The sequence below is a fragment of the Amblyomma americanum genome, chromosome 4, assembly GCF_052857255.1.
Source record: "Amblyomma americanum isolate KBUSLIRL-KWMA chromosome 4, ASM5285725v1, whole genome shotgun sequence".
NCBI classification, from domain to species: Eukaryota; Metazoa; Arthropoda; class Arachnida; order Ixodida; family Ixodidae; genus Amblyomma; species Amblyomma americanum.
The window spans coordinates 197,093,171-197,117,997 of NC_135500.1; the positions used below are offsets into that span (position 1 = coordinate 197,093,171).

The 24,827-nt window shown below is 56.0% G+C and overlaps 1 protein-coding gene across 3 annotated transcripts in view; it reads right to left on the reverse strand.

Annotated features, from left to right (window-relative positions):
* The window catches only part of LOC144128997 (uncharacterized), a 103,242-nt gene that overhangs the window by 27,749 nt on the left and 50,666 nt on the right, over window positions 1–24,827 (reverse strand). The window lies entirely within an intron of this gene.

The window sequence follows — 24,827 nt, forward strand, 5'->3', positions numbered from 1 at the left end:
TGCCGCCCTACACGCACAAAGTGGCGATGGAAAGTGGTTCGGAGAGGAGGGGAGGCAGATGAAATATAAATACGCCCAAGCGGAGTCTTCGTCCCCTCCTCGCTCTCGCGTCTCTACGCAGAGAAGGGGCTCTCGCCCCTCGGTGCCCCGCCACCAAAAGCACGGGAGGGGGAAACGTTCCCCCTCACGCTCTAGCGTCCCAAACAGGATCCGCCGCGGAGGCAGCAGCAGCAGCTCCAGCCGCAAGGACAAGAGCGCGCGCTGCTCGCCGTATGCGCACCTCTGCAGGCTGCCCATTCTGGCCAGCGGCCTTTCCCAGCGCCGAGTCCCACCCCGACCGCCGCCTCGGCGCGCGAGCGAGCCCACGTTATTATACGCGCTTGCAGGTACCTACACGAATCTGAATGTCGGGCTTTTATTGCGGCGCCGGGCAAAACGAAGCGCGCCAGCGAGCTTTCTGCTGCGCCAGGAGTCTCGCTCATGAAGCTATCGCGTCCTTGCGGCCTAGCGGACAAAGTACGCTGTTGAGGAGACGAGAGGCGATTAAAAGAGCCAATTTAGCGACCTATTCGGAAAAGGGGACCGGAAACACGGCTTACAGCAAGCAGAACCGCCAGGAACAGGCAGACTTTGATGCACCGACCTCGTTCATGCGCCACAGCCTCGGAAGACTGTTCTTACACGTAATCCGCTTCTCAAGCGTAACAGTTGGCCGCAGTCAAACACAAACGCCCTTAGACTCCATGCAAGCAGTTAGAACGACGGAGCCCGAGAAACTACACATCTCGCGTGTGTACTTTCTTTTCCTCCGGTTCTCTCGAGCGATGTACTCGAGCGACGATCAGAACACGACCAGTTAATCACATGTGACGCGAAAAGAATGTCATCTGCCCTTCACCCGCGCGAGCGTGCAAAAAAGAAAGGTCAACAAAAGATGCCCGTATAAAGCAGTCGTTCGCATTGACGATTCTGCTCAGCACGTACCACGCATTCCTCCAGCGAAGGAAAGCCGCTGGCACGCGCCTTCACGTTGGCCACAGAGTGATCGAGTAGGCCCGCGCCAGTCCTGAACGGAGGCCAAGAAGCCTGGCACCGAGTGTTACCGACGAGAACGAGAGGTAAAACATTAAAGACATGGGCTTCACAGGCGTTGGCAATGCGCTATGATGGGCGAGCATACGAAGCTCGCGCATTCGCTATCACTGCGGATTCGGTGGCAACAGAGCACCCAGCGGTGCGGCTAGACATATCTCTAAGCGGGGCGATGTGTTTGGCTGCTGAAGAGAGCTGGGCGATGAGGATGCTGCGGCCCGCGGGCTGGACCTGTCGTTAAACCAAGTGTTTCTTTCTCTCTGGGGCAGATCTTTCTCTCTCAAGTGTTTCTCTCTAAGGTGCAAAGGGGTCAGGCGCGGAGGTGACGCTGTGCTAAACGTCTGCAGCGCCATCATGCTCACGGTTGCCCGGAGGTGTGGTCACTGGTGGTCAGCACAGTTCGTACTGCAACAGAATGCTTGCACGAAAAGGTGCAAGAAATTGAAGAATTCCTCCTTCAACAAGCCTTGACATCTATTCAAGGTCAGTACTTAGTACTCAGCACCTTATATTAAAAAAAATGGCGCAGTGATGACACCTTACATTAATTTTCACAACAGCACACGTCAGGACGACACGATCTGTGGAGAACCGACATTGCACCGGTTGGTATGCGCTGCTTGCCCTGAAATTGGTCCGCACAAAAGTGACCGGGTACCGAGAGGCGTTACCGTAATGACTGCCGCCACGGTTACCACGGTTAGCAAAGAAACGTGCCGAGGGCGCATCTACGTACAAGCGTGGATGCGCCCCAACTTCTGCGACGCAGCAACAGTTGCCCAAATCACTCTTGCTTGCATTGGGGAACTGTAGTTGAAGGCTATACTATACACGTTCCGGTGAAAGGCACACCTTGCTGCTGCGACTGACACGTCCAGAGAGCTCACCAATGAACTGCCACAACACGGCTATTGGTGCAAATACTTTTACGTCCGAAAATACAGAATGATCCGACTTTGACCTTTAAAACGGAGACACGGAAAACGAGGGCATTCCAGTGCACCAACCCAGTGACCGGTGTGCCCACCGGTCACCAGTGCGTCACTTACAGCGCACCAGCGCCGAAGCTACCAAGGGCACTGCAAGCCGAAACCTGAAGGTAGGTGGAGTTTCCAGCACATCTCCGCGCAACCAGCGCGTCGGTTGTGGTGCTCGGACGGCCTTCAAGCAGCCCCTGGTTACTATATGGCGAACATCCCCCCCCCCCCCCTTCTCTGGCGCAACTCGTGTGTCAAAAAAAAAAAGAGCAGGATAGAGGGGGGTAAGAAATCAAAGAGAGGGGAAAAAAAGAAGTAGGGGGGCTTTCGCTTTCTCAAGCATCGCGCAGATCTGGGCTGTGAAGAGAATGCCGAGGACAGAGCAAGAGACAAGCGCTGGATAAGAGCAGCCCCCAAACTGGTCCGCCGCGCTCGGCCTCCCATCGCTCCAGCGGATCGCCCAGCCAGCGGGAGAGGCAGGACCCTCGGAAAGGCCGCTCCTGGGGCCCTCGTTACGCGTTATCGGCCGCCAAGCCGGCTTCGCCCGCCCCCCCCCCCCTTTTTTTTTTCCTAATCGCGGCCAACGGCGTAAACGCAGCGAGACCAGCCCTCAACGGTTCCTTCTTTATACGACGGGCTTGTCTCGGCGGCTCCGATGAGAATCTGTGCGGTGCAATGTTGACACCGCGCCGGTGACGTTCGGGCGCGCACCACACCACTTTCGAAATTTTCCGGGCAGCCACTGCGTTTGCTGTCGGGCCGTGTAGTAAATCTCCAGCGGTGAACCCTCAGAACTGCGGAGCTCAGCTAGGTGGGCAATTCCCCTCACCTCCATTCACCGAGTGGCAAAGCTGGGGGAAGCTATACGTGGCAGGGTCCAGAAATAAACAACGCCGACGGCCGTGGAACTTACGAAAACGGCGCCACGTACACACCCCACAGACTTTCTTGAGAAATGCGTGCGCTGTTGCTCGCGTTGTGTTCACAGACTTCCTCGCGACCAAGATCCGTTAATTTACACCCGCTGCAGCGAGAGGTGCCACTACTGAACCGTGCGCCTGATCAGCCACACAATGCGCGGCTCCAGGGGAGATTGCAGGCATAGTAGCGCGCTCCAATAGACATGCTAGATTTCGAACGCACACAAGTCGTTACAGCCGCCCCTCGAGACAAGTCACGGCCAACGACTCAGGATTACGATTTCCGCCAACTCTGGACGCAATCCGGGTGCGTTTCAGCTCCATCGCAACGCGCGGCTGCCCGAGCAACGGAGAATCCAATCCACGACCTTGCAAGTGACAGCAGAACGCTTTCAGCCACTCCGCAACTTCCGCCTTTCTTTTTTTTTTTTTCCTAGTACGCATAGCACCTTTTTTTTTTTTCGTTCTGCTCGCTGCTGCACTATGGCAGTTTGCCAGTCATATTGATTACGACATTCGCAATACAAGCGACCGTAAAAAGCTGGTCGCTTTTAGCGGTCCGAAAAAGGAACCGAAGACTTCCGCTGTCTGGCGCTGTGTTAGCTCCGGACGTTCAGTAAAGTCGCCCAGCGCTGCTGCGTGCGCTGTCACAGCACACATGGTCGTGAAGAGAGCACGCAGGGTCACGGAAGGGCTTACGCAATAGTATACAGGCGATACTATTCTACGCACACACGACTGCACAGCCTGACGAACAACCAAAAAAAATAATTACAACGCGCCCTTTTTCGTGCCTTTCGTTTTTCCGCGTCTATTGTGAGCTCAACCCCCCAGACAGCGACTCCTTCCGGTGACCGTGGGCATGAAGGATGTTTGTTGTGAGCACTCCACAACGCTCGACGCGTTTCCGCGGACGTGGCTCCGAGTTAAGACGCTCCGAGTACGCCGTGGTACGCACGTCGTACGGAGGGACACGAGCTCAACAAACAACGAGCCCCGAACGCGCGTCGCCTGTCACGAGCAGTGGCAGCAGCAGCGGCCAGAGACGGCGTGTTTGCCTCCTCCCGCTCCCAGCACGTCCGCTCCGCGCGAGGTGCACCCTCTCGAGACGGAGGGGAAGTCCACGGATAAGGAGCCCCTCCCATCGGGCCACAGCGCGATTGATTACAACTCAGCGATGGCATGGACGAATCAGTGCGCGGAAGTCAGGCTGGGTATGGATAAAGGGAGGATGTGAAACGGGGAGAAAGAGAGGTGCAAACTCTTCTACGGACAAGCCGCGCGCACTTGAAAGAGTGGGACAGCCCGCGGACGAATTACTGACGAGATCCCGCATAGACAGCGATTCGCATTGTACGAGAGCAACGTTGGTATGCGCTTCAGCGAAGAACGCGAACAAGCGCAGGCGCTGTTACAACCGGAATCACTCGGTCAGATTACAGCGCGAGTGAGTCGAGGTACCCGAGAAACCGCAAAGCTAGCTATCGAATGCCAAGCTCCTGAGAATGAGCAGAACAACATGCAGTAAAGCCCGTATGAGGCGTCACAAATGCCACACAAGACAGTAGCCAGTTGCAAATTGTATACGCGCTTCGCAGAGTCTGCGCCGACCTACGAGCTCCCTCAGCCACACAAGTCTCTCTTGTGCCAGGGTCGTTCACAGTCATCTCTAATTACGCCCATGACAGCCGGCGCGCGGTTTCTCGGATGTCACCACGGAGAAGGAGCGCGATCGGTCGGTTTTACACGGCAACCTCTGTCGGCGCCAACATAGGGCCAACACACTCGACCTGCAATTACGGGCCTCACCAATCAACGCGGCGAGGCGCAGCCAACAATAGACACGACGACACGCACCCGCCGTCAGGAGAGAACACACGGGGGCCTTGGAAGAGGAAAAACGACACTGGGACAGCGCACTCCTTAGAGCGATTATATGTTGGGTGACGTGCGAAGAACACGGGTGCAACAACACGACGCCGAGCATGAAGTCTTCACTACAGCTGCATTATGCGCCTTTCTCCTACCTCGCGCCTTTCTGGAAAACACCGCATTCCCGTGCGGACACCAAGTGCGACGGAAGGAGGCTTCCCATTTGCTGCACAGAACTCTTCGCGACATGCATCTGGACATGAAAGGGTGACGGTACGTGGCAGCGAGAAATAATTCCAGCTGTTTATAAGTTCGGCGAAAGCACACAGAACTGCGGCATTTAACGGTGAAAAATGAATATTTGTTTTTGGGGAAAGGAAACGGCGCAGTATCTGTCTCACATCTCGGCGGAAACCTCAACCGTGATAGTGTCTCTCCGGAATTTATTTGAAGTATCGTGAAGACGAAACGATCGCCGGAAGTTCACCGCAACGCTCGCTGCGATGGTACCGCCAGTAGCGCCCGTATAATGACGCCTCAAGCTGCCTCCCAGACCCCGCGGATACAAGTCGCGAATAAACTATTCTCTCTCTCTCTCTCTCTCTCTCTCTCTCTCTCGCACACACACACACACACACACACACACACACATACACACACACACACACACACACACACACACACACACACACACACACACACACACACACACACACACACACACACAGCACGATACACCTACGCGGCCGAAACAGGACGCGGCCAGGCCAGGGATTCGCAGCATGGCGCGATCAACTCCCACCAGCGCATCGCCTCGCGGGCTCCTCTTCCTGTTCCACCCAGCAAGCAAGATGGAGGAGGAGGAGGTCACCGTATAAGCGGCGCGGTCGACCTCAAACAAATGCGGGCTCCGAGAGCCGTGAGCGGCAGCAGCGGCTGCGCGCAGTGCGAGCTGAGGAGGCGCCGAGGATCAAGGACCTTGGGGGGGGCGCCGCGTTCTCCCACCGCGGCCGGCTCCGCTCCCCGGGATGCTGCGCGCCGCCGGGAGGAAGCGCCTCTCGGGCGTCTCAGAAAACAACAAAACGGCGGCATCGCGGGAGACTCTCGATGTGGGGCAAGACGCCAAGAAGCGGCGGCGGCGGAGCGCTTCTTCCACGAAGAACAGCGCGCAACAACAAACCCCGCACGGGAGCAACCTGCACCGCGTGAAGGAGGAGGAGGAGGAGTCGGACCAGACGGGGAGACCAGCCGCGCGTCTGGTGCGCCGCCGCCCAATTCGTCAGAGAGCGCCCCCCCCCCCCCCCCCCCCTCTCCTCTCTTAATGAACTGCCGGAAGTTGAACGCCGGCCAGCGGGCATGCAGATTCCCTAATGAACAGCCCGTGCATTGAAAGCGGGCCAGCGGGTGCAATGGAACAAGTATAGCGGCCAAAGACCAAGTCGGGACAGCTACAGTTGGTAGGCCGCGCTATGCTAAATCTACAACCAAATACGGTAAGACAACGGCGTGAGGAGATGATGTGTGCACGGAAAAACGCACGGTTGCTGAACAGTTCCGCGCAAGATATGAGCACGAACCTCACGGTCCCCAGCTTCTACAGCTGCCACTTGGTCGAAAGAAGTGAGCGACCCCAGAAATGACCGCAGCCCGAGATGCCACAAACTGTCTGGTCTGGTCCGTGCTCGGGAGGGCGCACGTAGGACGGGCTCAAAATGCGCGAGTGCGAGAATTAAAACGACAAAAAAAAAAGATTAGAGATGACTTAGTATACGCTCGCGATTCCCGCCATGCACGGACAGCAGCAGCTACTCAAGCGTGTTGGCCAAAGCGCAGCCCTTCTAGAAGCGTTCGAAAACCGAGCGCTTCAATCTGCAGCCATCCTCAGTGCCTACGAGGAAAAAAAAAAAAAAAACATACGACAGAACCGCTACCTGCGGTACCTGAATTGCACATCAGAGATTACGTGGAGTAACAACGCCGTCATCGGCCCACCAGATTAATGAGATGCGTCGCGCAAATAAACTCCATGCGCTTCCCTCAGTCGAATAGCAACGACGCGTATACCACCGGGCGTGAACAACAAATCAACCAACGGCCTCGGAGAGCGCGGCCTATTCTCAAGCGTCCTTGAAGGGCGAAAATCGGCGGCACAGCCGCATGCCCGACCAACGGGGAAGGCACACAGCCGAGAAGAAGGCGCAATGCACCACAAGCCGCGACCGGCTTAGATTAGCCTTCCTAGCAGCGCGGCTAAAAATACGCAAACGCAGCCTCTCCGCCGCAGCGGAGGCCAGCGGGACGTGCACGCACGCAGGCTCAGGTTCCTTTTTCGCTGGCCCGGGGCAGCCGCCGACGGCCTGGCCAGCCGATCCACTTTGCCGGAGCCGACAGAGTCGGCTATAATTATACGCCTCATCAGTCATCGCCGGAAGGGCAGCAACAATCGAGTGACACTCCCGGCGGTTGTGCACGCACAGCACATTGTCGTAAAAAACAAAGAAAGCGGAACGCGACGAACAGCGCAACGGCAGGCAGCTTCCGATTCCAACAAAGGAAGGGGAGACCTCTTCGAGCACGACGGCAAAGCGAAGGAGGCCGCGATGCGTCCGCACGCGTTTCGCGCTGGACTTTACGGCGACGCGGGCAAAGCGAGTCGTCGCGCGCACTCACCTCGTATCAGCGACGAGCACGCCGAGCAAGTCGTCGCGGCACGACGTTTGCGCCACTGCCGAGGGGTCACCCAGCTGCTCACCATCGCGAGTTAGTTAACCGCGCACAGACATGCTCGGAAAACGGCACTGTGACCACGCCTGCCAGTTTGTGCTGCCTGCTTGGATGGGGAAACGAGTCAACACTACGGAGTTCTCGCACTATTCGGCGCGGCGGGGGGCGAAAGGGGGGGGGGGGGGGGAGGGGGGTGACGTGCACGGGTCATAACTGCGCGAGGGTGTATACAGCGTACAGAAACGAACGCGAAATCGGGCTCTTGTAGAAACTCTCGCTTCGATTATTTGCCACGGAAAAGGTGAAGTACAACAGCTAAAACCGAGAAGCCCTCGCAGACATACCGCAATTAGATTCAATTTCCCGGAAGTATGTCCCCACACACACGCACGTCGAGTCTTAACAGTGCTTCACGGCGCAGGTCATTGGTTCAGATCGCAGGCACAAAAAAAAAAAAAGTGGTTACGCTCCCTTTCGCTCAGAAAAGCCCGCACAGCACGCCACGCCGTACATTCGCGAACCAGAGGCAGGTTTTTTTGTTTTTTTTTCAGACATACTAGAAACACAAAGATCAGCGCCGCAGCAAAGAAGGAGGCGGCCAGAGAACGGCATATAAGGCTGGCCCAGGCGCGGCTCCGAAGCACTCAACGTCCTCCCATCGACCCCTTCAGAAAGAAGAGTTGTGCAACACAGCGGCCGCCTTTCGCGGTGGGGCCGCCGCCAGCCGACCAAGTCGGCCAGCGGCCAAACAAGGGGGCCCGTCTCCCCGCTTTGCAAACAAAAGCGCGCGCCCCAGTGAAAGGAGTCGGTCGCTGGCGCAGCCAGCCTGCAGAAGCAGGCCCGTGGTGGACTCTCGCCTTCCGAAAAACCGCGCGCTTCCTTCCTTGGGTCAACACACACTCGGGAAGCCACGCGCGCTGCACAAAGATGCCGTTATCGCCAGCGCTGCCACACACGCATACGCGCGCCAAAGAGCGCGCGCGAGTCCTCCTTTACTTTACTTCTTTTTTTATTATTTCCTCTCGCCCATTGGGAAGAGACCGCATTGTGCGGGCGCGCCGACGTGCTGGGAAAACAAACAGTGCCCGCCGCTGACCGGCGGTCGTTGACTCAACGAGGCTGCAGATGCGCGCGCGCGCTCGATCGCCACCACGGCTGGCCTGTCGACAATGCAGGCGCAAGAAGGCGCCAAGCCGCCCCGCCATACTTGCGTGCAGCCCAGCGAAGGATGCGCTGGTGCGACCGAGCCGCAATTTCGAAATTTCAGCGAAGGCGTATATGGGACGCGGCGCCGGCCATGCCCACTGCACGCCAGACTTCAGGAGGACGAGTCCCGAACGCCGTTCACCAAGGCATCCTGAACTGAAGAGACCGGAGTACAGCCGAACACCCTACGCCGATACGAAAGGAAAAAAAAAAAGCAGCGCTAGCCGCGGTATTTAAACTGCGTTCCTCCCAAGCCAGCCGAGCCAATCCTCGTCCATGCACCTGGTCGCTGCAGCAACAACACATGTGCGAATATAACGCGTATAACGAATATAACGCGTATAACGAACATAACGCGTATAACGAACATAACGCGTACGAAGAAGACGGCGTTATAGCACTGCGCCAGACCGCGGGTCACCGTGTGTACCACTGCAGGCATCTTTGGAATGCCTCGTTCCGACTAATTAAACAGCCATCCAAGGGATAGCGCCCAGAGGTGTATCCACGTGCTCCTAGACCGTAAGGAAAGCTGTCGCATTTCTTCTGGAACGCATGGTGCCAAGCTTCACTTCGGCTAACAGTTAAGCTGGGCCGTTTCCAGTGATGCTCACAATGATGACGGCCGACGATAGGCAAACTCGACAAAAACAGCGCCGAAACACTAAGGTGGCAGTCTGGGCATGTTGGTGATTTATGATGGAAATGTACAGCGCAAATCCTCGTCTTTATTTGCGCTGTACATTTCCATCGTGCCGAAACACGCGCACCCCCAGCTCTATCTCGTCGCCTTCCCACCGGACTGCCCATATATCGGGCACCCACCCCCTCTGGCGGCGATTACTAATCCTCCGACACACCCGTCACAAACACGGTGACAGGGTGACAGTCTCGAACGAAGGGACAAGGAGGAGGGTCTATAAGTGGGCAATAAAGCATGCAACCACGCAGATTCGATCCTTCCGGCTCTTGGCCTACTGCTTCGTCTAATTAGACGCTTGCTTACATTGTACAGAGCTCTTCACTGCTAGCACAGGATGTCGGAGGCACGCGCTTCTGGAATAGCCAACTGCAGCACGCGCACGACCCTCACCGTGCCTCATCTGCATGCAGCTCCGCCAGCGAGTGCACATCCCACAGCCTCGTGCACGAACTCATTTCCCTGTATGCGACTCCCTTAGCGCAGACCGTCCACACCCATTTGAGAGAACAGCTCGATTTACTTGACAAGAATTGCCGTACTAGGGCCTGCACTGAACGTCAACGTAGAGTTGCGCAAATGTCGCGACGAACGGACGGGTTAGCGCATGCTCGAACACCTATGGCAAGGCAGGGTTCGCACGCGTCAAGAGGGCAGGCCAATCCGCGGCAGAGCGGCAAAATCCCCCCCCTGTCGTCCCACGCGACCCGGGAGCGCAAATTGCCCCGCTCTGGGCGCGCAACGGGGCCTCGTACACGGCGGAGTGCTAAACGAGCGCCGGCACCCACGGCTCGGGATGAGGAGGAGCAGCAGCCGCGAAAACGCTCCTGGGCGCGACGATGCGCATTTATAACCGCCCACGGAGGCCGCTCTGCCAAAATCGGGTCACCCCCATCGCGGGGGCAACACCGCGCGCGCTCTCTCTCAAGCTTTTTTTGTATTTGTTTTACTGCAGTGAGAACCAACCACTGCATGGAGTGGCTGTCGCTCGGAGGACGCAGACGACGAGTGTCCTCGGTGTCCACGCGCACACACACAGGCAGGCAAACCGAGCCGGCCCAGAGCGAAGCAGCCTCCAGGTGTCACTGAGATGTGTGTCTAAGCTACTGTGTGTACTGTTTTAGAGAAAGGGACGCTGTGCGACTTTTCTTACATCCGTCTTGTATTTGTCCCGTCTTTAGGACTTGCCGCTGCCCCGGCGTCAGTAAAGGGAACGTCTCTCACGACCGCTGGAATGCACTAGTGGTATAAATTGCCGCATACGAAATCGAAGACGAGTCAAAAACAAAAATCACAAATACGAGTAGACATACGACACCGGTTGGCCCATTTTAAAGAGTTGCTTCTCGCAGAGTGCCGCGGCAATTGCAAGAGCACTGCTTCCTTCACCAGTCGTCGCTGCCCTATAGCCGGGAATCGAACCATCGACCTTTCTCTCGATCAAAACATCGACGATGCACGACTCAGTCGTGAGACGCCCCATTTGATTTCTCATTACACAGGGAAGGACGCGCACCCCATTCCTCACATAACCAGGTCGCATGCAATGCTGCGATCCCACCACAGTCGTCCCACAGCGTCGCTGCAACCCTGTCAGTCTTCCCACAGCTTCGCGACACACTGTATACACACACAGCTGTGATTAATGGTTTCGGACTGACCACACCGGTAGCCAGCGGCTGCCCGCAAGGGTTATAATACTGATACGTACTGGAGCGAGCGTGGTGGCCAATGCGTGTCCAAGGACGAGTTCGAAACAAACGCCCCGAGCAATCAGAGCCGCGACGATGATTGTGAGCAGCACGCAATGAACCAGCACAACGTGCACTGGTCGTGCGCTCCTAGAGCAATTCGATACGCAGCTCCCTGGCTCGCTTTCTTCAATTCTCGTGCACAGAACAAAGTGCGGGGCGTGCCGAGTTATCTGCATACTCGCATTCCTCACGCTTGGCGCGTCTCCGTCGCCCGCGTTCTCGGTCCAGCGCCGAATGGACCCACGGCGTCGTGGTTGACGAGATAGAAGGAGAGCCGTATCTCAGCTCAACGCCCACGATAATCGCCAACGCCGGCCGAGACGACCGGTCCGCTTCTAGGCACCGTTACCAGCGTGGGAACCAGGCGTACGTCGCCGCGTGCGAGTGTCCGAAGGACGCGAAATCGCGCCCGAAAAAACCGACCGCCTGACCGCGACACAACGGGCTGGCGATATACAGCGCGCAGCTTATAGTGTACTATCACGCATAAACCAGTAAGCGTTATACGTTCGTGCTCGTCAGAGTTCGCACAACAGCGGCGCGCATGCGTTGTGTGCGCAGAGCCCGCGAGACGTCTCTCACGCCTGCAACAATGCGGTTCGGAGCGGGCCGCGCCGACGACGCGTCGTCGACCCAGAATGCGCGGGCAGCCATCTTCGCGCGTGCTCGGCGCCCGTTATCCGCCGTCTCCGGGGCTAATTGAACGGACGGCTCGCCAAAGAAAGACGCGGGATGAGCTCGCGCGGCGGATTCGCACGGCAGCTGCAGAGACCGTGGTGGGAAACGCGAGACCCGGTTATAAACCTCTGCAGCGCAGATTACAGGGCGCTATGTAGTCTAAGCTTAGAAGGGACACTGCGAGCGACCTAGAGAGGGACGACAAAGGCCGTGGTCGAAGGCGCCAGGTCGCGCCACGTATGCCATTTTCCTCGTTTGCTTGTTTACGCCGCGGTCAGCCGCGTTTGAAATCGAAATGGGGCGACTGCGAAACCTGCGCCACGGAGACCTTTGGCTGGCGCGATTAAAAGAATCAAAGAAGGAGCGGCGCTCCATTTTGCGGGGGGCAAGGCGGTTTAGAAGCAAGGAGGAGGGCGTAGGAATTGCGGGAAAACGGGCGCGACAAAAGCGCCGGCGTCAAACTGTGGCCGGCCCATTGTTTTACAGAGCGGAGCGAGATATACCTTTTTTTCTGCGCCGTCAGATACGTGTACACACACACGGAGACGGAGGATCTTGAAGGACCAGAGGGGTTCGCGAGGGTTCCCCACGCCGCAGGGAAGGGGGAAGGGGAGGGGGGGGGAGGGTATCAAATGAAACGGCTCGGAGTGCGGGCCACACATCGCTGCCCCACTTCCCAGCCGGTTATTGTGAACGGGCTCAGTGGTGGCAACGAGGGGAATACAACGACGGCCACACAGTCACCCTCCGCGCAGGCCGGCCGCTCAGCCAACGATCGACTTGACGACGCCGCACGGAGACAAAAAAAGAGCTGGATAGAGAGACACCATTTGCGTAAAATACGCGAGGATTGCGATTACGGAGAGCGAGAGCGGCGGCGACCATGAAAGTGGACACCTCTTTCTTTTTCCCCCTTCTCCACTTCCTCCTTCGCTCGCTTATTCCCCGCGGCTGCAGCTGCGAGGAGCCCGGCTAAACCGAGGCAGTGCACCCCACGAGGTCGATATCCCGGACACGTTGCGAGGATGCAGAAGCGCCATCACGCGAGGATAAGCCGGCGAATGCCACGCGCGATGGCCACGCGGCCGAGAGGGAAGCCACGTGGGTAATCACGTCTTGCGGGCGCAATAATGAGGGCGGAGCTGCTGCGCGCTCAGGTCGAGGACGAAAAGAAGACAGTCGAAACCGTATAAGTGCGGCAACGCTGAAGGGCAGCTGAGCAGCGACCGGCTCGTGTCAGCTGGCGCGACTCGCCAGGGAAGAAGGAAGCCAACGGATCGTTCGAGAGAGCGCCTGGCTTTCTCTGCGCGTGACGGCCTTGCGGCTATACCGTATGCTATACACGTGCTCGCTTGCAGGTTCCGCAACGGTGCAGTCTGACTAACAAAACGGCACTATACGCGGGAATACGAGAATGTCGAAAATGAAAGCATATTCGGAACACACACACACACACACACACACACACACACACACACACACACACACACACACACACACACACACACACACACACACACACACACACACACACACACACACACACACACACACACACACACACACACACACACAAAAGTTGCACATTTTATCTATCTCACTACGCTTATTTCATTCTTTTAGGAGGACAGCTCTTAACGCCCGCCCCTGGATTCCGCGCCGAAGTAGTCATTGTCGGCGTAGTCGACGTACCACGCCACCTGACCACCGTAGCAGGTACTAGGAGAGCGAAGCGGCCGGCACCTGCCACGGCGAGAGCTGAGGAATGGATAGCCGGAAAAGTGGCTGCCAGGGGTAAGATCCCGGAGGGTGGCTAGCACCTGCCGGCGGTGGCAGGTGGCGTGTGAAGAACTGCGCTCAAATTTCGTATTACCGACCATCGTAATCGTCGGGCAATTGTTCCTCCCCTCCTACAGTCTAGCTGACTGATTACGAAGGAAAAGCGACTGTACACATATCAGACACAGATTCCAGGGTACATTCAGCGTGTGCTCTGAGCGACGGCCGGAGCCCTGACAACGCTATATATATAGACTGACGCATAATTTAATTTTAGTGCACACAGCGACATCAGGCGCGCCTCTCTCGCACTGTTGCGCTGCTTCTGAAAAGCGTGCAATATATCGGATGCACGGAGGTGTCGCGCAATGCCCATCCCGAACAGGCCCCGGAGAACCCATTACAATTCCAGAGCAACCGTTTCAAAGCACTTCAAGCGATGACACTCTCCAGGCACGCATTGGCTTAAACGAATAATTAGCGAAGCCGTACACCACGAAACCGCCAGCCGAGTCGCGTCACGGTTGCAGATTCGACGACACGGCTGGTTATTTCATCGAATTCAGATAAACTAAAACTGCCTACATAGACGACAGTACAAGGCGGTTAAAGTAACGGCTAAAGAGACGGTCGACCGCCAACCTACAGACACGGTGCAAACGGACTGCGCAGAACAAAGACCCTCGCCACACGAGCGAACGCCGCCCCTCGGCTTTTTTGTATCCCCGTACATATATAGGGCGCCTGATATGCATCCACGGCCACACGCCCCCGCGATGCTCGTTCCGGAATTGTTTCGCTCAGCAGGCTTCGGCCGTCGGTGCAGTTCGCAAAGAGGTTGCCCCGGCTGTGGCGGCGTCATCCGTGCACATACAGCCCTCTACAGTCGACCCGGAGACGCAAAATTAGAAGAAGAAATGGGGATAAGAAGAAAGAAAGAAACCTAATTTTCGAACAACGATACACACTACACTAGACGGGGTATGCGCATTCGCAGCGTGACCTGCGACCGCGACCCCGGACAGACCCGGCCGCGGGACCCGAACGGGAACGTGCGCTAACGCGCGCTACGGGGTTTTAATGGCGCGGCGCCCAATTTGACTGCGATAATTGCGGGGGTGCCTCCAACGACCTATCCCCACTCACCCCGTTTTCTCAAAGTTATTCTTTTTTACTTTCTTTGCTGCCGAGACAACGGGGACTACGCGCTGCTTTGGACTGTGCGGCTGGAACGCGAAGGAATCCCGCACTCGCAACTCGCCCGGCGCGCCGCGGGTGCATGCACAGTGCAGAGTCGGCGCTGGTGGTGGCCTATGCACCCGCTGGTCGTCATGCTGGCGACCTCTAGGGGGTTCTCCGAGAGAGCAGGGGAGAGATGGCGTGAAAAAAAATATCGCATTTCTCACTGCGCGCCGCAGCCCTGTCTAGAGCATTCACCGCTGCTTGCCATCAGTGTGCTGGCGAGGGGAGGTACAAGATGATGAGACTGACTATACCCCAAATCTCACGCACAGCCAGCGACTGTACGAGTCAAGCTGGTAATGAGCGCATCCGCTTTTCGGCTGGCCCAGCGGAATGGGAGTCACGGTTTCGCATGCTCAGCTGTTTTTGCTCGGTGAGCTCAGCCTATTTTGCGTTCGGTTACTCGCATCCCTCCACGTTGGTATTGAAGACGTAACGTTGAAGACGTTCTTTTTTTTTTCTACAGAAAAAAAAAGACATCCTGGAGGTTTATGCCACTTACACGGTGCTCAGAGTTGTGGCGCATATATCCTCTAGGCTATAGTTTCTGAGATATACCTGCAGGATCCAAGGGCGTGCGAAAACAGGGGGCTGCGAGCGTCATGGTTTTGCTTGACATCATAGGCAAATAAGCTGCCGGTGAAATGGAACTATAGCAAAGGAAAGACGGCGCAGTTAGTAGGAAGAATAGCGGAGAACGGTGACCAATCATTTGCCAGCAGTGGGACATCAAATGGCGAAGCAGATTGTGGGGTCGGCCGACCCCATTTCCTCGTGCGATGCGTCAGCTCCTCGGCTAGACGCCCCCGTGTTTCCCTCGTTACGCCATCAACCACCACATATTCTCTATTTAGGCGCACTTTCACTATAAATAAGAAAGCACACACTCAACGGCGAACTCCGACAAGCCACGCAAAGCGGGAGTTAACTCCGTTCGCAGGAAGGTAACGTACGTAATTTCGCCTTCCGACGCAGACACAGCAGCAGAAGCACCAGATTTTTCCAACTTCGTATAACTGTCGACACGCAGGTATATAAAACCGGAGGCTGACTGCGGTCTCCTGGCCGCTCCGACGCACCTTAACCCCGTGGCCTGCGGCGCCCTCGGACGCCGCGATCTCTATACGGGGACCTATCATTGCCGAGAGGCGTGACGCGATGACCGCCTAGATGATGTCTCGTCGGCGAAGCCGACTCGGGCGCGGACGGCGTCCAATCGCGCGCGATAACGTTGAGCTTGCGCGTGCCGCTTATAAGCATGTGCGAGCGAGCACAGGCGTACAGTACACGTTGTACGCGTTACGCGTCCGAATCACCTCATCCTCCCTCCCTCACCACCCCCTCGCCCCTTAATGAGAGCGAGCGCTCGCAGTCTCCTCGTGCGCATGATTCGCGGCGACTCGAATCGGAGGAGCACGAAATACGTGACCGGAGCAGAAACCGCGCTTAAAACATACACGGCGGCCAGGGAGTGGGGGGGCCACGTAGCAACTTTCGTATAATACACGTGACGCCTAATAACGCAACCCGAATACATCGGACGGCGCCGGGCCGGGCACGCCGAACAAGATCCTCGCAGTGTTTGCGGAAGCCAAGGCTGCCGCTCGTTCAACCGACTAATATACTCGCTCACCAACGATCGAAACGCTCGGCTGCCAGCCGCGCATTGGTCCCGTTCGCGTGTGCGCCCTCCGATAGTTATATAGGGAGGTCGCACTCTCACGGTGCGCGTTGGTTTAAAACTAGCACAGATCGAGAGATGGCCAATGGGGACGCGCCTCTCGGCTTCCGACGCCGGTGCACGGAACTGGTGAACGAAGCCAAGAAACACATGCCCTCGGCACAGTTGTCGACGGACAGGGCGGACGAACAGACACAAGGCGATCGCGAACGCAGTACATAGCAGGCGTAACTGACAGGTGCCGTGGAGCGGGGTATGATAGGTATACGCGAGAGCACGAGCGCGTGCCAGTGACAATAACCACGGGGCAGCGGGGCGCAGTTGTACTGCGTCCGCCCATGAGATTACGCTGTCACGACTCGCGAACAGACAGCGCAGCCGTTGCCGCTGCTGCTGCCAGTAGTAGTGATCCGACGCCGCCATCGCGCGTTATTATACACACGACAAAAGGCAGCCTTTAATTTTCCCTGGTCTCGATTTTTTGGCAGCCCCTTCGAGCTGCGTATAAACACGCCCACTGCCACACATACTGTACAGACAGCAACGGAACCCGCTTGATCGGTTTCAGAGAGCGAACCAGCGGCTTTAGACGCCGCTTTCTGGTGTCTTGCAGACTTTTGACTTGTTACTTTTGGCTGCGGCCGCACGTGCTTGCAGTAGTCCACACAGTTGTGGTGGTGGTAGTGGTTGTTTATTAAAATAATAGTAAAAAGGAAGGAAAAGATTTTTGCTAGCCCCGGCATCCGCCATCGATACTGAAGCACCTGAGCTGGGGCAGCGGAAATAAAGGATAGCAGGCAGAACGAAGAAATGAAAGAGGTGAGGGGACAGGAAGAGAAGATAGGGGGAGAAGTAATATGTACAAACTATTTACACAATAACGGCGCCCTGAGAGCGCAATTGCGTCATTTATGAGTGGCCTACAGCATTCCAAACCTGCCGTTATCGCGCATCCACATTGCCATGGATATTATTTACCTCCTCGTGTCTTTGAAAGCTGTATATTGGGCCCACCAGGCAGCGGCAGTTGTCATAAATGCACGACAGAGCGTGCTTCTCAGGCGCTCCAAACAAGTGTGTGGACGATTGTACATACGCACGTATGTATGTACGACCGTATTATACCTGCGACACGCCGTCGGTGTTTGCGCTTCAGATCAATCGAATCCGCTGTGACATACACAGCAAAAGGCCTCAGCTGTTCAGTTGGCAGCTGAATGCGTAACTTCTAACCATCGTCGGTCCCCAACCGATCCGTGACGGCTGCATACACCTCGCGTGTTGCACGTAATACTGAGCGCGACTGTATACACGTGCGCGCATGCATTTAGTTAACGGGCATTTACGCGTGCTCCACTCTCACGGCGACAGAAACACGATCTCCGGGCAGACGTGAACAGACCTAAAAGGGAGAGGGGGAAAGAAGGAGAGGGAGGGTTTCGAGACGTTCGCAGAAAGCCGGCGAGAGAGCGCGAAAGCTCTAAGCGCACGCGCGCTGCTCGTGCAGAGAGACCGCGCAGCAGTCCGCCAAACGACGAACTCGATGAATCGCGAATGAGGATCGCCATCGGACCACCCCTCCGCACGCGTGATCGTGCGCCTGTGGGCACGACGCTCGTGAGGCGACACGAGCTGCAACGATCGCGGGCCACGCGCGAGAAACGCGATCGGCCGCGGCCTCTTCGCGGGCAGACGAGGTTCTCGCGTTTGACGGGGATGAGACAGGACGAGGCTGTGCGACCGTGTACGCGTCTCGCGTACCGAGAGTCGCAGACTCTGCTTTCTCCCCAGACTACTGCTTTGCGAATCGATTACACAACACCGTGACGGCCGGCAGCTTACAGCAGTTAACAATAACAACAACAACATTAATAATAATAATAATAATAATAATAATAATAATAATAATAATAATAATAATAATAATAATAATAATAATAATAATGTTTCTGAGGAAAGGAAACGAGCAACCTGCCACACTCAGTGTGGCCACCCGAACCGGAAGAGATAAGGTTTATGGTTTAAGGGGGTTTAACGTCCCAAAACGACTTAGGCTATGAGGGACGCGTAGTGAAGGGCTCCGGAAATTTCGACCACCTGTGGTTCTATAACGTGCGCTGACATCGCACAGTACACAGGCCTCTAGAATTCCGCCTCCATCGAAATGCGACCGTCGGGGACGAGATCGACACCGCGTCTTTCGGGTCAGCAGCCGAGCGCCACAACCACTGAGCCACCGCGGCGGGTCGGAAGAGATAAGGGAGGAGGAGATAAGGAGAGGCAGGAAGTTCGCGCCGCCTTTCGGGTATGTAGACAGCATTCTGGCACCCAATGCTGAACGTCCAGAAAGAAAAAAAAAGGGGCTGTAGGCATATTCGACTGTGTCGGAAGAAAACATGCGCAGCTCCGGTGACAGCTCATCACGTAGGCGCTAAATTCCCTAGATCAGCTTATCTGGGGGTTTAGCAGGCACCAGCAGGCGGACGGAAAATTTCGCCAAAGTTCGTTTAGATTCGCCTTCGTGCTCTTCCTCTGTTCTGGCGCAAAGGTCACGTGACCGCGGCGAGCCGACAACGGGAGTTCAAAGCATTCCACGCTTAAAAAAAAAAGAACGCCTGTCCCTTTTCTTTGCCTTTAGTGACGCCACTACCACTCCCAGCCATTCCGGGGTTTGCCAATGAGCCAAACGACTCGGCTCGGCAGCACCCTGCAGCGAACGGGCGTGCCAACCGCGGCAGACGAGACGCGACAATCGAGAGCAGCGGCATCCAGTGGCAACAGCCTCTACCACGCATGCACACCCCTCGTCCGCCCACTACACCAGCGCAGTGCTGCCGAGGCAAGGAGCGGGTCACGGTGGCTGGCAAAGCGAAATGCGCCAGATAAGGTCCCCGACGCGCGTCGCCAGACTCCGCCGAGAAAGGACGGCGCCGTCTGCGAAGCCTTCCGGGCACGCGGACCTCTTGGAGGGAGGGGGCCATCTGTCAGAACATACGGAGCGTCGCCGCCGACTAGACGATGCTCCAGTTATATGCTCGACGCAGCCGGCGTAGCGAGAGCCCCCTAAACCACCGGTGTCCGCCTGCACTGCGGATCCATTCAAAGCTCGCTAAAGTACCACCCGCCGCCGGCAGTGCAACTCGAACGCGACAAGGCAGAAGAAACCGGGCCGGCCGATACTGAGCTTAGGGGAGAGAGAGTGTGTTTTTCTTCCCACGCGGAAAGCGATTAAGACGACGCCAGCGAACCTGTGCCGCTATGGCTTCTTTTCGACTCGAAGCGAGACATCTAGAAATCATTTCTCTTCTCTTTTTTTCTTTCTTTCTGGAAACACGTTACCGGGGTCGACACGAAGACAGACGAGCACGCAGCTTTTGGACCACACTCCAGCAGCTAGCGACACCCGATGCGTAAAAATAGCACAAACCATGGGACGGAAAAGGTAAGAAAACGCGGAATAACAGCGCGCGCCTGCGTGCCCAATGATCCGCAGAGCATGGACGTTACACCTCTGGCGGGACAGGAGCTAAAGTACGCCCGGAGGCCGGTCAAGCTGGAGGGCAGGAGAGATGAAGCGGTCGCTCGGTACTCGGCGACGCTCAGCAGTGCGCGCTCTAACGCACGACGCCAACCAGTTCGCGCGACGAAGCTGCACTCCTAACGACTGAGGCAACACACATGCCGTGCAGGCCTTCTTTTAAAAAAAAGAAACTCACGCGGACAAGCGATCGGTCACCACCAGCAGCAAGCTGTACAGGGCGAAGAAAACGTCACGAAACGACGCCTCGAATTCGGTCGTTCGATCTCAACGGCCCGACGGGGAGCTCTGGCACGGGTTCATTTCACGGGGAAAGCTTTCGCCCGCCGCCAAAGCTCAACCCGGGTGGAGAAATAGGAGAGGGAAAAACCGAACTGACTAACAAAGCGAGCAGTGACGGACAACGCACGCGCGCGCAAAAAAAAAAAAAAAGCAGAATCTTTCTCGACGTATAGACACAAGGCAGGAGAGGATATACAATGAAAAATGTACCCTCGGTACACATATACAATATATACGAACCGCCGTCGGTGATTCAATTGTGGCGCCGCCAGTTTCTAATATATATAACCGTTGTGCACTCCGGCCCCTTATTGAGTATGCGCGTGACACGACCTAGAAACCACATTTCCATTGTCGTACCGGGCATGAAGCAAAAGAAATAAAAACAGAAAGGAAAAAAAGCAGTACTTTTCTAGTTCGTTTATACTACAAAAAATATTGACAAAAGCCACGGCTGCGCAGCAACTTAAACGGCGGAATATACCGCCAGGGGCGCAAAGACGGAATGCGGAGGGAGGGAGGGAGGGAGGGAGGGACGGTTGAGGGAATGGTACGTGTGGTTCGACGTCCCAAGGCAACACATCCATGAGCTATTTGGGAAGTCGCAGCAGAGGGCTCCAGATTAATTTAGACCACCTGAGGTTCTTTAACGTGCGGTGCCATTCGCACAGCACACGGCGTTTTTGAATTTGAAAATGGGTTTTTTGGGGAAAGGAAATGCCGCAGTATCTGCCTCACATATCGGCGGACACCAGAACTGCGCCGTAAGGGAAGTGATAAAGGAGGGAGTGAAAGAAGAAAGGAAGAAAGTGGTGCCGTAATGGAGGGCTCCAGAAGAATTTCGACCACCTGGGGATCTTTAACGTGCACTGACATCGCACAGCACACGGGCGCCTTAGCGTTTTTCCCCCGTAAAAACGCATCCGCCGCGGTCGGGTTCGAACCCGGGAACCCCGGATCAGAAGTCGAGCGCCCTAACCACTGAGCCACCGCGCGGTGGCGGGTGCACAGCACAAGGCGTTTTTGAATTTGAAAAAACGGGTTTTAGGGGAACCCGACCGCGGCGGCTGCGTTTTTATGGAGGAAAAACGCTAAGGCGCCCGTGTGCTGTGCGATGTCAGTGCCCGTTAAAGATCCCCAGGTGGTCGAAATTATTCCGGAGCCCTCCACTACGGCACCTATTCTTCCTTTCCTCTTTCACTCCCTCCCTTATCCCTTCCCTTACGGCGCGGTTCAGGTGTCCAATGGTATATGAGACAGATACTGCGCTATTTCCTTTTCCCCAAAACCAATTATTATTATTATTATTAGGGGAAAGGAAATGGCGCAGTATCTGTCTCACATATCGGCGGACACCAGAACTGCGCCGTAAGGGAAGTGATAAAGGAGGGAGTGAAAGAAGAAAGGAAGAAAGGTGTCGCAGTGGAGGGCTCCGGAAGAATTTCGACCACCTGGGGATCTTTAACGTGCACTGACATCGCACAGCACACGGGCGCCTTACGTTTCGCCCCCATCGAAACGCGGCCGCCGCGGTCGGGTTCGAACTCGGGAACTCCGGGTAAGTATATCCGAGCGCCCTAACCACTGAGCCACCGCGGCGGGTACGCCTGCACCGAAATATGGCCACCGCGGCAGGAATCGAACACCGCGGCATGCACAAAGTACCGCATTCACCCTCCAGCCAATGCCCAACCAACACCAATGGCTCGCACATGGCTGGCTGCTCGGCGCACCGTATAGGATCACGTCCTGCTCCAGGCATCCGAGCTATGAACGGTCTACAAAAAAAAAACGCATTTATAAACGCGGAAGCATTCAGAGCTGCCGGGACTTCCGACCTGCCACGCGACCCCGTGGGGCGTGCGAAAGCGAAACGTTGCTGCGATGACTGCAGAACAAACTCACCGAGGCCCATCCAACTGGGTCAAGGCAGCAACCACGCCGACCTGTAGCCCGAAGGGTTCGAAACGCGGCTGCGAAGCGACTCGAGCCTCGACCTGCAACTCCAGTGGTCAAAACTGTGCGCCTCCAAAGCAAAAAATAGCGACAACGCCTCGCAGCGGGGACTTCGCACGTTCAACGACGACGTCAGAAAATACGTGCACACAAATAAATCGCACAAAAAAAATAAAGTGCAGGAGGAGGGAGGGGGGGGGGGGGCGTGGACGCATGTGACGGGGACCACGCGTCGCGGAGGAAAACTGAAGCCAGGAGGGTTCGAAAACCAGCACGGTACCCGCGGAGTGATTTACGGAAGCCACCTACTTTTCGAAACAAGGAGCAGGGACCGGGAAGGAGGTGGGGTTGAGGGGGGGGGGGGGGGTGTAAGGTTCGAATGAGGTAAGAAAAGCAGACGCCCGACGCCGGAACCTTGGCCCGCGACGCCGACTGCAGAGGGCCAGCCGATGCACAGCCGCTCAAGCGTACGCCGCCAAAGACACGCAGCAGACCTGGCGCTGCGCTGAAAGTCACACACGCGCTCAGTGACGTCCAATCCCGAAAAGAGAATAAAGAAGGAATTTTTAAAAGAGGCAAATAGAAGAAGAAGAAGCGACCGCGCAGGAGTGTCTCGAACAAAAGGGACGCCTGCCGGCCCTCAGAAGAGAGGTCAGCTAAGAAGGGGCTGCTCAAAAAAGATCGCGACGCTTGCCACACACAGCGCGTCTCGCCTGGCGCTTCCACAAGTGCCGAGGACCAGAGGCGCCGCCGGCCCAGACACTGTCGCTGGCGGCCGCTTTGAATTCTGATGCGGCGGCTGCACTGGCTTCGTCGCGATAGTCGCGGTGCACAGGCAGGGACGCCATTAGAAGGGAGAGAGAGAGAGAGAAAGAGGGAGAGAAGGGGGCACAGTAGCAGAGGCGACGGCCCCGGACGAGCGGGAGACGCAAACACAACCCTGTGCAACATAAAGTGCAACACACGCACGCGCGCGCGCCCCATGGCGTGTATTCCACTGGGAAGAGGAAAACCAGAGCAGAGTGTAGTGGGCCGGTACTTGCTTTATTTATATTTTTATTTGCCGTCTTAACGTCAAGCGAGTGCGTAACGATGTAAGCGCAAACGCTGTACGGAAAGCAGCGTCTAAAAGAAAAAGATGATTTATTGGGCACTTGGAAAGCAGCCGTGAAAGAAACCGGCTCCGCTCTTCAGGTTCCTTTTAAACAAGCGAAACAAGAAGGGAGAAATCTGGCCTCGCCTTGTAAGCAGGAAATGAAGCACACACACACACACACACACACACACACACACACACACACACACACACACACACACACACACACACACACACATATATATATATATATATATATATATATATATATATATATATATATATATATATATATATATATATATATATATATATATATATATATAAACTGAGCGGCAAAGTTCTTGTTCCACGCTTTTTCTCCGAAGCCTCGCATCCGAAGCTGTGTGCTTCATTTTTCGTCACGGCCTGCCGCACTATACTGCACGTTCAGAAGACGGTGCCTGTGGCAACCGTTTAATGCCTGACGGGCGGTGTAGCGTAACATTCCGTACGGATGCAACCTTATCTGGGTGCCGTTTCGTACACAGTCGAACCTCGTTATAACGAAACCGTTTATAACGAAATAATGGATATAACCAACGGAGGACGATTCCCATTGGAAGCTTGGTCAACACGGGCTATAACGAAGCTACGGGTATAACGAAGTAATCGCCGCGGGCCCCTTGAACTTCGCTATAACGAGGTTCAACTGTTATAACCAAAAGAAGCACTCGTTTTTCACCAACAGAGAAAGTATACGGCAGGGTAATTCAAGCTGCAAGCCCGATCAGTGACGCTACACGCAGATGGGGAAAACAAACGCACCGACAACGCGCGGCGGTGAAGCCCACTTTCTGCGTCACGCTGCAGTCGCTTATTTCTGCTCTTTTTCGCCGCCGCCAGGAAATTCCGGAAACTGAATTCTACCTGCACAAAGCAAATGGCCTGTTTGTTTTAACGCGTCTACGAGCTGGCCCGGTCACGCTTTGCAGGCTTCCTAATCACGGCGGAGGCAGCCGCTGCAACCAAGTTTATTTGTCCGAACTTTCGCCGGCCACCGCTCGAAGCGGGGCGTAAACTAACCGGAAAAATGGAAACTGGCACGAAGCCAGCGGCTGCCCAGTTCCAGAGCAGCGGAACGCGAAGATGCGCACGTGTTGCCCAACTGCGCCTAAAGCACGTGTCAAGAGCAGCATTTTGGCAGTCCTCATTTCCCAAGGCTGATGATGTGAGCCCAAAGGGCTTGCTTCCGGAATGTGGCTCGTTATGCACCGTCACCGCTCTAATCTCCCGAGGGTGAGAGAAACTCCCGTCCTCACCGCTCCCTAAGTTACGACTTCCACGAAAA